At 45.3% G+C, this 13,329-nt stretch overlaps 1 long non-coding RNA gene across 3 annotated transcripts in view; it reads left to right on the top strand.

Moving 5' to 3' along the window:
• Positions 1-278: 278 nt before the first annotated feature.
• The window catches only part of LOC125627809 (uncharacterized), a 33,582-nt gene continuing 20,531 nt past the window's right edge, over positions 279-13,329 (top strand). For all 3 annotated transcript variants that reach the window (XR_012666126.1, XR_007354093.2, XR_012666125.1), the window contains exons 1-2: positions 279-387; positions 12,743-12,821. This is a non-coding gene — a long non-coding RNA (uncharacterized LOC125627809). The remainder of the gene's footprint in view (positions 388-12,742; positions 12,822-13,329) is intronic.

The raw sequence follows: 13,329 nt of genomic DNA, 5'->3' as shown, positions 1-13,329 counted from the left end.
GGGGGGGAGGTTTGGGTGCCACAGAAAGGGCAGCTTGACCCCCGTCCTTCCTGATAAGAATTGTGTTGACGTTGCTGATCCTGCTCTTCTAAGATGCATGTACGTGTCCCAGGAATGTCTACTGGGGCCTCAAGGCTGCAAACTCTGGAAAACTCCCACACCTGGTTAATCGATAATCAGAAGGAGCCTCTTGCTTACCCATTGGAACTGCTTGCTTAACAAGTTTTCTTTAAGGGACATGTCATTCTATTACTAATGTATAAATAAGGGGGGAAAGTTTGAGGTAGGGGGACTCTTCAGAACTGGACTCTGCCTCTGGATGCATCTTGTGTTCCCCACTAGCAGACGGGCTGCCGCTGTGCCACTCGAGAGCTACACTCAGCTTTGGTAATTATCAAGGGTTGGGGTGTTTTACTAACCTGTTGCAGACATGTGTCTAAGTGCTTGAGACTAAGTAAAGTTTAGCTTTAAGTGAAAGCACTCGTGTTGTCCTGTTTGTGCCAGCCATCTATAGGTCAGATGGCTGTGTCTCCCCGGATTTATTTCCTGACACCACCTCGCACAGAGTAAAAGTTACCAAGAGCTTTGGGTTGAAAGAACCCCGAGTAAAACCTGAACCTTCAGGAGACTTCTTTCAATTTTAAATGGACTTTGTGGGATAATGCCGTTCTTCACAGGAGTGATAATGAAACATAAATAATGCTAACTAGAAATAGGATCCACTGAACAACGTAATAGGCTTGTAAGTTAGGGCTTGGTCCTGCACCAGTAAAACTCAATGGTAAAAGCCCATTGACTTTAGTGGTGTAAAATCAGGCCCTTTGACCCCAACACCAATCCTGAATGCACTTATGTATGTGCCTAACTTCAGGCATGTGGGCAGTCCCACTGAAATTACTCATCTGCACAAAGTTAAGGGTGTGTGAAAGTGTTTAGAGAAATGGGATCTTAGTGATCCAAAGGCCATTTAAGCCAGTGGAAAGATTCCCATTGGATTATTTGGGCTTTGGATCAGGCCATGCCATTGTAAAGTTCTTTGAAGTTCCTGTATCTTTCCTTATGTTCTGTACAGCACAGAGGCCAATGATTACTTCGACCATAATAATTTGAATTAACATTGATTTCATTAGTTCTGTGCCCTTTGCCTCCAGTTTACCGCACTGGCTCTGTTGGATCATGCTTTTCCCCTTAATGTTTACTAAGCAGACGTTTTAATTAATAAATGTATATCTTACACACTGAAACTATCTGTAGCTAGGAGATGGGAATATTTTGGTAACGCATCCCTGTCAGATGTTTCATTCACACTGTAGCAGGGCAAGACTCACCAGTGTGGCACCTCCTGCTGGCTGTCCTGTGAATTGGCTCTTTTCCAGTGTATGGAGCGCCCTCTGCAGGCTGGTGTCTCACCTGCCTGAGGCCCCCATGTCTCTCCTAGACCCCCGGTGCCCTTTACCTCAAGGTTCTGCCCCAGCAGGACCCACACGCTCTGGGTCTCTCCTCCCAGGGGAACCCTCAACCCTCTAAACCCACCTTGCCTCAGTGGCTATTGCCAGTCATCATCTAGCCCCCACTCACTGGGGCAGACTGCAGTCTGTAATGACCACTCATCATTGGCAAGGGGGTAGGACCTGCTGCCTTTGCCTATCCCCAGGCTGCCCCTCTGGAGCCCCAGTACCTTTTTGGGCCTTTGACAAGGCCTGCAGCCTGGGGTTTTACCAGGCTGGAGCGCCCAAGCTCCCTTTGCCCTTCCCCAGCACTGCTCCGCTTTGGGTACCTGGTTCCCAGGCAGCTAGGTCCTTCCCACTCCAGAGCTAGTGTGAGACTCCTTCAGCTTCTGGCCCACAGCCCTCTTATCAGGGCCAGCTGGGTGCTGATTGAGCTGGCACAGCTATGGTCAGCTACACAGTCAGCTTCCCCAGCTGCTCCTAATCCCTTTTACCCAGACACAGCCTTCTGTAGGGCTGCTTTTAACCCTTCCAGGGCTGGAGCGGGGTGACCACCCCACTACACACACACACAACATCCAAACAGTCTACTGCATCATGATATTTGCGTGCTCCATAAGTTAAATTGCTTCCTTCAGAAAAAAAGCATTGAGATTATTCATTATTCATTTAATTTTCAAAGGCATTGAGCAACCCTGACTTCAACTGGAGTTGTGGGTGATCAGCATCTTTGAAGATAAGCCCATATATTTTTATTATATTACAGTACCCAAAAGTCTGTGAGATGCTGTGATGCTTCTCGGGGCTGTGACCAACCTGTCTCCATATGACTCCAGTGTGAAGGAGTCTGTGCCAGCTGGGTGTATCTCCCTAACACAACCAGCCTGCTAGCCACTCAAGAACTCTCCTCGGGGCTATGCCAGGCCTGCTTTTGCCCTGCAGGATAACAATAGATGCACCCCAGTCACCAGGTGCCTTTAAAGTGTCCCCCTGTGGTATCCAGCCCCTGATCTCTGGATGCCCACAGAAATCCCAGATCCTCCATTCCCAAAGGAGGCGTGTACCCCAGTTTAGCAGTTTTACCTTAGACCACCCCTCCCATATCACACACAGCACTTGAGTTCTATTGGAAATTTACTAAAGAACGAAGAGATTCAAATAGAAACAAGCGTGAGTGATGGAAACAAATGCTTACATATAAAACAAAATCATAAAAATGTAAACTAGGGCCTACACTTATTAATAGTTACTTTTCCCATCTAGTAAAGTAGAGTCTCACCCTAAAGTCCAGACTTTTGCAGTGCTTGCTGGCCCCAAGGAGCTAGGACCCAGTCTTTCATGAAGCACCCCCACTCATCATGGTACCTCCTGAGTGAATGGATCCAGAGTGTCTTTCTCCACATTGTGATATCCTAAATCTTTATTCACATGCAGGGAGATCACCTATCTGTCCTATCATCTTTTTCACTTCCAAGTGGTATTGATGTTCATAGTTTGACAGGTTTTCCATGGACTACATTACATTATGGGATTGGCTAGCCAGGGAGGAGTTGGCTAGCCAACTCCCTCCTGATTGAATGGGCCATCACAGAGACATGATTCCCTAGTGACTCACTTTTACTCCAAGACCATGAGGGCACGATTTTCAATATAGGTACATTATTCCTTAAATATTACCCATAAGCACAATCTTTCAGGGATTATGAGTATTGGCAAATTACAAGCTTTCAGTAGAGACTTCAGATGCTACCCTTTCTGGATAAATGGTGTATTAGCTGTAATGAAAGTGAAAACGAGTTTCTCAAGTCTGAGACAGGAGTTTGTAAAGAATGAACCCTTAGCCAGTTGACACCAATGGCTGTGTCACAGATGTATCACAGTACAAATAAAGAGTACATAGTCACTGACTCAAAGATCTTGCAATCGTCACAAAAGTAAAAAACAAAATATGTCACGGAAACTTGTTTAGATGCCTAAATATGGATTTAGAGCAGTGGTCACTAACCAGTCGATTGCGATTGACTGGTTGATCCTAGAGACTCTCCCAGTCAATTGTGATCTCCGGCAGTGCAGCAGGGCTAAGGCAGGCTCTCTGCCTGCCCCAGCCCCATGCTGCTCCGAGAAGCAGCCAGCAAACCCCTTTGGCCCTGGGGGGATGGGGGGAGTGGGGAGGCAGGAGTCTCCGTGCGCTGCTCCCAGAGGTGAAAGTAAGCCAGCCCGGTCAGGTACGGCGTACTGGCAAGAGCCAGTACGCCGTATCGGACCAGCCCGGCCCGGCTTCCCCAGGCTGGTGATTTAAAGGGCTCAGGGCTCCCTGCAGTGGCCAGAGCCCTGGGCCCTTTAAAGCACCACCCGAGCCCTACTGCTGGAGCCCCAGGGTAGCAGTGGCAGGGCTCCATCAGCGATTTAAAGGGCCTGGAGCTCCGCTGTGGTAGCAGCAGCCAGAGTCCCAAGCCCTTTAAATCGCCCCTGAGCTGCGGGGCTCCCAGCTGCCTCTGCAGCTGGCAGCTCCGGGGGTGATTTAAAGGCCCTGGGGCTCCCAGCCACAGCCGGAGCCCCTGGGCCTTTAAATCTTGATTTAAAGGGCCAGGGTATTTAAAGGCCCCGCCTCTTCCAGTTGAGGCCATGCCCCCTGCTCAGGACTTTTGCATACCAGTAAGTCCTTTAAGTTACTTTCACCCCTAGCTGCTCCTGCCTGCAAGCACCACCTCCACAGCTCCCGTTGGCCAGGAATGGGGAACTGTGACCAGTGGGAGCTGCGGGGGTGGTGCCTGCAGAGAGGGGCAGCATGTGGAGCCACGTGCCCCCCGCATCCCTCAGGAGCCACAGGGGTATGTTGGCCCCTTCCAGGAGTGGCGTGGGGCCAGGGAAGGCAGGGAGCCTGCCTTAAGTTCGCTGCACCGCTGACCAGGAGCCGCCCGAGGTAAGTGCCACCCGGCGGGAGGCCACACCCCAACCCCCAGCTCTCAGCCCCCTCCCAGAGCCAGCATCCCATACTTCCTCCTGCCCCAGCCCTGACCTCTTTCTCAGAGCCAGCACCCTGTAGCCCCTCCTGCATTCCAACCCCCTGCCCCAGCCCATATCCCCTCCCAGATCCAGCACCTCAACACTCTGCCCAAGCCTGGAGCCCACTTCTGCACCCAAACTCCCTCCAAGAGCCCACACCCTGCACCCCCTCCTTCATCCCAACCCCCTGCATCAAGCTCAGCCTGGAACTCCCGCCCACACTGCAAACCCCTTGGCCCCAGCTCACACCCTGCACCCCCTCCTGAACCCCAACCCCTTACCACAGCCCAGTGAAAGTGAGTGAGGGTGGGGGAGAGTGAGCAACAGAGAAAGGGGGGGATGGAGTGAGTGGGGCGGGGCTTTGGGGAATGGGCAGGGCAGATCCTGGGTTGTCCTTAAATTCAAAAAGTGATCTTGGGCATAAAAAGGTTGGAGACCACTGATTTAGAGACTGTGGTTAGGCACCCAGTTTTGACAATCTTGACCAGTATGTCCATCCCATATTCTTTAGCACAGAGGCTCTCAACCTTTCCAGACTACTGTACTCCTTTCAAGAATCTGATTTGTCTTGCATAGCCTCAAGTTCCACCTCACTTAAAAACTACTTGCTTCCAAAATCAGACGAAAAAATACAGGTGTCACAGCCACTGTTACTGAAAAATGGCTCACTTTCTGATTTTTACCATAGAATTATAAAATAAATCCATTGGAATATAAATATTGTACTTCCATTTCAGTGTATAGTACACAGAGCAGTATAAACAAGTCATTGTCTGTGTGAAATTTTAGTTTGTATGGACTTCCCTAGTGCTTTTTATGTAGCCTGTTGTAAAACTAGACAAATATCTTGATGAGTGGATGTACCCCTGGAAGACCTCTGCGTAGCCCCAGGTATACGTATGCCTGGTTGAGAACCACTGCTTTAGCATATGTAACACTTTCTGTTACTTCATTCTCATGATTTTTCATTTTAAGAGAGGGTTAAAATCAGGGTAGGCTTCTGACCTTAAACACTATGACCTGATACATGTTCTTAATATCTATTGATATCAAAAGGGAGTTACATGTGTGTATCCAGGGGGAAATGAACCACTCATTTTCCAAAAGCAGAAGTAACTTTGAGCCTAAAATAAGAGATCACGGAGAGATATTGCTGCATTATTTAAGAAACATATTTTCTTATCTGGATATAAAAATACATATTTGCCTAGGATTGATAGCACACAACAAAGCACCTCACAATGTAAATGCTATATGGCAATAAAGATAACGTTTCAATAAAAAATTTCTATTGACAGATTTAATTACTCCAGATAGTGCTTTACAGCATGGAAAAAAGCTGTAATAAATCTTTGAGATGGTCTCTTTAAAGAAATACAAAGGTAATATTTCTTTACAAACTGTGAGAGGTTTTTCTACATATTTAATCAAAACTCCGGCCTGTAAAACTAAGGCCAACACTTACTTTTAAACTTTGGTACATAAAAATTGGTAAATATTTGGTTAGTATCTAAAATCAAGTGTTATTATTACACGTTTGGCACCAAAGTGTTTGGCACCATATGCAACACAAGACAAATGGCATTCCCTGGTCCTGAAGAGCTTTCCAGTTTGCGGCCAGGATTCTGCAGTTGGATCCATTCCAGAGGAAGGTCCACACATGTCGTTTTTAATTACTTGTAGTAAAGTAGTACTAGAAGCAACAAGCAAAAGCAGGATGCATTGAGCTAGGCACAAACATGTACAAACATACAGTGAGAGACAGTTCTGCCTCAAACTGCTTACAGCCTAAATAGACAAGAAAGACATAGGGTTAGAAAGCATTAAAGTCCTGGAGAGTGAAGCACTTTTCCATGTTTTCTTTTCCATGTTTTTTCTTTAAAAAGATAGGAAATTTCATACAAAAATATATCGAGAATGACTATATTTAGATCATTTTTAAATAAAATATAATAAATTTACACTTAAGTAGCCCCTTCCATCTGAGGATTTCAAAGCACTTCACAAACATTAACTAATTTATAGAGCGGGTCAATATTTTTCGAACGGACAATGCCTTTTTGACTAAAATGAAAACTTTCTCCAAAAACATTCACTTGGGTACTTTAAAAATATATATATTAATTTATTTTGCAAAACAGTTGAAATTAAAAATTTTGAAATTTCTGAAAAAAATGTATTTAGTTTCAGTGAGAATAAAAATTTTGTGTCTTAGTTAAAAAAAAACCCACCTTTTTCAACTGAAAAGGGGGTGGGGGGAACCTGGGTGTCCAAACTCCACAAACAAAAAACACAAGATGTAAAAAAAAAATAAATCTTTTTGAATTTTTTTCACTGTGGGCCCAATGGAAGATGTTGAACAAAATAAAAACATTTTCTTTTGGTGGTGTGAGTGTTATAACTAATGTAGCTACACAAGACTTCTGTGAGGCATGTAGGAATTGTGGCTCCGACCTGGGCTATGCACAATGTTGCACCGGTTTAATGAATGGTGTTTTTTAAAACTGAAATAAGCACTCAATAAGCCAAAATAAGAAACTTGCACTGGTTTTAAGTAAACCACAGTTTAAAAATACACGATTAGTTTAACCAGTGCAAGTTTGTGTGTAAAAAAGGCCTCAAAGAGGTGAAGTGACTTGACCAAGGTTACACAAAAAGCCCATGGCAGGATAGAACCCAGATCTCCTACATCCCAGTTCCATAGTTTAACCACATGACCACCCAAAGGGACAAATATATTCAAGAAAATGTTTAACACAGAAGAACCTAGTTAATCTTTGAAAAGTCACAATTTCCATGCAATGTGTATGCTGAATATGATTAAACAGAGAATACATATATAGTTCTGTAGGAATACAAGCAGGACTGTGTCAGTAAAAATCAGTAGCTGAGAGCAAGAGGACAGCTTTTTGTTTCATGATTTCAAATTCATCATTATCATTACAAATCCCAAAGAGAAGTGGCCTCCTTGCACACAGAGTGCCACCTAGATGGATCTCTGGCATGATGCTTAAGGTGGTCTTGTTGCATATTCAGTTTATGTCCAACACTGGTAATCTTGTCGCGTCACTGAAGCTTTTGACATCCACGTGATTGCCAGCTGTGTGGTGGTATTCCTTGATAAACATGCTTTGAAATTTTTTGGTCTTCCATTCTTATATGTCCTTACCAAGAAAATCGCAGAAACTGAACCAGTGCGAAAGGAGGCGATTGTGGAGTTCAGCTTCAAATATCCTCATTTCCGATCTCATCCAGTGACTTGATATGAAGCAGCTGACGAAGATGACGAGAACTGAAAATGTCAATCCGGTGTTCTTCAGCTTTCCCTAGCTCCCACATTTCACCTCCATACGATAGAGTTGGCATAACTGTGGGTCTATAGAGCCACAGCTTTGTAGAAAGCTTGATGTCATGACATCCCCACAGGGGCTGCTGAAGGGCCTGAAACAAGGCAGCAGCTATTGCTATTCGTGTGGACACATCTTTCAAGCATCTTCCAGCACCATCTATGATGCTGCCCAAATATCTGACAGCGGCCACCAGCTCAGTGTTCCATCCCGACAGGTTAATACTGAGCTGGATGTAATCTGGAGGTGGAGGCTACTTGAAGGTAATGGCCAAGGATTTAGTTTTATCTGGACAAATATCTGGACCAACATGCACTACTTCTTGCCCAACCAGATCAGCCATCAGCTGCAGCTATTCACCGAACTGAGCCAACAAGGCGATGTCATTGGCATATTCAAGATCTTGAAGCAGAATAGTGTTCAGCTCGCAGCTTCGAGCTTATCCATCAACCAATCAATGCTGATAGTGAACCATGATGGTAACAGAACACAGCCTTGAGGCACTCCTGAGGAGGTGGGAAACCACACCATGTATCTGCCATTGACTTGAACACAGCGTTCTGTTCCATGATAGAGCTCTTCTAACCTCGACACTATCTTGCCAGGGCTGCTGCGTCACCTCATCGGCTCCAACAACCTTGCTCAATGCCCTGAATCAAAAACTTGATAGAAGTCTTTCAAAAGTGGTGAGCAGGTCTTATTAAAGTCGGCCATCTTCTTGAAAAGCTATCTAAAGGTGATGATCTGGTCAATAGTGGAACAACCAGGTCTGAAGCCACACTCAATATCCTGGCCTTTGCCATGAAGTGCTTTGTTTATAAGAGAATTTAACACGGAAGCAAGGACTTTCCCTGGGACTGACAATAGCGTAATACCTCTATAGTCGATACATTCAGCCTTATTGCCCTTTTTGAACAGAGGCTGAATAACCTTCTTCCAGTCATTGAGGATGGTATTAGTATGCCAGATGGTCTGGAAGATCCTGTGCAACCATGATACAATACTCTCACTTGAGTGCAGCAAGTGTTACAACCTCTGGCGCCTTCCCAGACTTCAACCAGGAAGAAATCCAGATTGCAGTCCTTAAGCTGAAGGAAGGTGGCTCTACCAGAATTTCCTGACCTTTTCAAATGGAAGAGGAACTGTGGCAAGCAACAATTGAGGAGTCTCTTGAAATGATCTTCCCATCAATGCAACCACCTGTCCCTACAAACACCGCGAAGTTGCATAAAAGGTACGGAGACTGTGCCTGATGGAAGCCAAGTCTAAATTGGCTGCCTGTGTCGGCCACCAGAATTTCTTATCTTTCTTATGCAATTACTTGATGATGTTCTGAAATCAAACTCATCCAGCCTTTGCTTTTGCTCATGACAAACATGTCTTTGAATACTCTAATTGTAGCCCGGCTTTTTTGTTAGCTGTGACCACCTCTTCACTGAATCATGGATGACATTTGAAGGGCTAAGGCCTCAGCACTGAGCTGGCAGTGGTCAGCACTGATCACTTGAAATACCACCATTCCTCAGCAGAAGATAGAGGGAGTGACTTCAGTCACTAATGATTCAATGGCCGTAAGCAGTCCAGAACAGCAAGCCACCTGATAGGTTGGCTGTAATAAGAGCCTTTGGTTGAATCACTGTAATTTTGGCCCATTAATTGCCTGTCTTCAAAGTCAGAGGTACACTTTTGTCAGCAGAAGCTGGTGGTCAGGGGCAAGTTCAGCATCTCCGCAAACTCTTACATCCCTGACCATTGATCACCAATGATTGTTAACCAGGGCACAATCAATAACAGCCCTGGTGAAACCATCTGCTTGTGAATCGTTGGATGGTGAAAGAGTGAATCAGTGATCACCATGTCATTGTCAGCTGCAAATTCCAGCAACTGCTGCCTATTCCTGTACTTCTGCCCACTACCAAACTTCCTGAGAGGACTTGCTCTGTTGTCATTATCCTTTCCTACTTGCACACTGAAGTCACCCAGGATCATGATGACCTCTCTTCTCAGAATATCATTAAGGACTTGACTACAGTTGCTGGCAAAAAGTATCTGCAGCTGCCCAATTTGGCTTTGGTGGTGGTGGGACCATAAACTGCAAAGATGGTAAGATGCTCACAGCCAGTATGGAATCAGACGCTAATCACCCACCAACCCTGCAATGCCCATTGGGAATTGGGTGAAAGTACAATGGCTACCTATTGCTGGAGTAACTCACTGGGATGGCCTGAGAACAAAAATGTATGGTCTTCAATTTTCTTTTCACCACGTCCTGGCCAGCGCACTTATCAATGTTCAGGCTTTTCAACTGCTTCATGAGGAGGACCGCATTAGCTGTTTTGCACAATGTTTGAATGTTCTAGGTACCAGTTTTTCATTTGCCATCAAAATGCAGCATATTGGAATGGCTCTTTTGTGGGGTTTCTTTGGTCATTTTTGCCTCAGGGACAGAGAACCTCTTGCCTGTTTCAGCTACAAGGACCAGATTGTCACAGGTGGTTGGCTTCAGTATAAACACCCTCACGACGTGAATGAACCAGCAGTGGAGGACTGATTTTTTTTAAAATCACAGTATCTATTTTTGCTATTATAGTGTATAATAATTTCTTTTTCATGCCCATTCTTTCTCCCTGCTGTGAGCAAGGTATCCTGATGGCCTGTGAGTCATTGCCACTGAGTGAAACCTTTATTTATGAGAACAATCTTATACTTAATTTCCATTACAGATGAAGGTAGCATTTTGCATGCTCTTTTCAGTGGCTATTCACTGTGAATGCTATCTCTCCCCACAGAGGGGATGGAATTGTAGATCAGTCTCTCAGCGAGATGGCACATAAGAACGTAGGACTACATTCGTAAGTTGGTGAACCCGTTTCCCATATTTTGCTTGTAAACGCTTTGAGCCATGATGTGGCAGCTACGCAGTGCTACTCAGGAAAATACAATAATTCAACTCTTAGAGCGCCATCTGTAGAGCAAGTGCATAAAAGCAAGTGCATAAAAACAAACCAAATTTAGCCTGAGGCAGAGGTCTGGCATGGAACATTTCCTTCAAATGGTTGAAGTGTGGCAAAATTAGAAGCAACTGAAAACAGGGTCTTATCATGGTAAATGTTGGACAACTTTAATAAGCAGCACTGCCAGTGTCACCTATAATATACATAAACACGTATATAGATTGAAAACGGCAGTTATAGGCAAGTAATCTTTTTGCCCTAGATAACTGCCTCTGTATAGCCACACACTCAGGAGGTAGCAGTAATAATCCCCTGCAAAAGGATCAAACAGGTACTAATTATAGCCTGTCCTCCCAAACTGGGCATCAGCCCTGGCTCCTAAATACAGTAGTTCTGAGTGAAAACATGACTGGAGTTCCAGGTGGCAGCAGTACAAAGCTCAGTGACAGGTATTCCTCAAGTATGCCATGAATGCTGCCTTGCAATATATCCTCTGGGTACTTTGGCTCCTGTAATAGCATAACAACAGTGAATAAGTTATCTAATTTACTTAGAGATTGTCTACGTGGGAACAGCCAGGAAATTTAATCCAAATTAACTAAATATATTAAAGTTGATTAGTTAAACTGCATTAAACCTCTGTGTGGACACTCGCATTCAGAATTACAGTGGCCTGAATTTGGTTTAGCTTAATTCACTTTGGAAGTGCAACTGCTGAAAAACACCTCCATACAACTTTGCTTCCTTTGGTCACTAGGGAGGCTAGCATTTGTGGCAACCACCCCACAACCATGATGGGGCAAAATCGGGAACTGAGTGAAGCTCAGTCAGCTGAGACAGAGTGAATGTATCTGCCCACCACCCCGCACGATCACTGTACTATCAAATCTGACAGGTGCCAGAGCTCACAGCCAGCAGACTAAAACTGGTCGCTCACCTGAATATAATGCTATTGGTTGTCTGTTCATGGCTCTGAGAAAGCATTGTGCTGCAGAGGGATGCCTTCTTCATTCATGGGGGCAGGAGGCACCTGTAAGCCTTTCCAGCAGTCCCAGTGGTAGAAGATCCTGGGCAAAGCTTAAGAGAGAAAGGTTTGATGATCCTCATCGTCCTATACTTGCATAGATAGAGGTCTGATTCTCAGTTCCATTGTAGATAGTCTGAGGCCAGACTTCCAGGCTGATGGGCTCAGTTTTGGCTATCAGTCAAAATGAGGGCACCTCACTCCATCCTGGCTTTGGCTGAGAAGAGAAGGTTACTCACCTTGTGCAGTAACTGAGGTTCTTCGAGATGGTTGTCTCTGTCAGCGCTCCACTTTAGATGTCTCGGCGCCCTGCACTTCTATTTGGAGGTTTATAGTAGCAATGCCCCAGTTGGCCACTCCGAGCAGCTACCCTGCGTGTGCAGCCAACTGTCCCCCAGTTCCTTCTCTACCCCAGAGAATCCAGGTGAAACTCTGAAGTAGAGGGGAAGGAGTGGGTAGTGGAGTACCCACAGGGACAACCATCTTGAAGAACCTCAGTTATTGCACAACCTGAGTAACCTTCTCTTCTTCTTTGCGGAGTGTCCCTGTGGATGCTTCACTTTAGGTGTCTGTAGAGCAGTGCCCCTCAGTGGAGGGTAGGGGCTTCGGAGTTGATTTATGTACAGTGGAGAGGAGCAATAGTCCAAACTGCATGTCTGCACCTGATTGTTGTTCTAATGCATAATGTTTGGTAAAAGTATGGGCTGATGCCCAGGTAGCTGCTTTACAAATGTCCGTAATGGGCATACTCATGAGAAATGCTACAATGTGGATAGCGTCCTAGTGGAGTGAATGCCAAATCCAGAAGGAGCTTCCATATTATAATTTTGGTAACATAACTGGATACATGTAGATATCCATTTAGATAGCCTCTGCTTGGAGATCGTTTGACCCTGAGCACGTTCTGTTGTGGATACGAACAGTCTAGAAGATTTTCTAAACATTTTTATTCTTTCTAAATAGAACGCTAGCGCTCTGCGGACGTCCAGTGTATGGAGGGAGGCCTTCCTGCTGTCAGCATGGGGTTTGGGGAAAAATACAGGTAAGTAAATGGGCTGATTGAGGTGGAAAGGGGAGGCAACCTTGGGTATGAACTTGGGAGGTGGTCGTAGGATTACTTTGTCTTTGAGGAATATGGTATAAGGTGGGTGTGCCATTAGGGCACCCAGCTCTCCCATTCATCTTGCTGATGTGATGGCCATGAGAAAAGCGACCTTCATGGATAGATGCAACAGTGAACACATCGCTAGTGGTTCAAAGGGCTTGCCCATGAGGGCATGGAGAGCAAGATTGAGATCCCACATGTGGGTTTGGGTCCCGTAGTGTTCTTTATGCCCCTGAGAAAGCATTTAGTCAGTGGGTGAGCAAAGAGGGTTACTCCGTCCACCTTAGAGTGGAAGGTGGTGATGGCTGTTAGATGTACTCTCAGTGAGCTAGTAGATAGGCCCGATTTTTTGGGGAGTCAGTATATAGTCAAGGATTATAGGTAGCAGGGTTGACTGTGGAGTAATGTGCTTGTTCTGCCACCAGATACAGAATAGTTTCCACTT

Source organism: Caretta caretta, chromosome 1, assembly GCF_965140235.1.
Source record: "Caretta caretta isolate rCarCar2 chromosome 1, rCarCar1.hap1, whole genome shotgun sequence".
Taxonomy (NCBI): domain Eukaryota; kingdom Metazoa; phylum Chordata; order Testudines; family Cheloniidae; genus Caretta; species Caretta caretta.
Note: the sequence above shows the minus strand (reverse complement) of the source record. Positions and strands in the feature narration are given on the sequence as shown.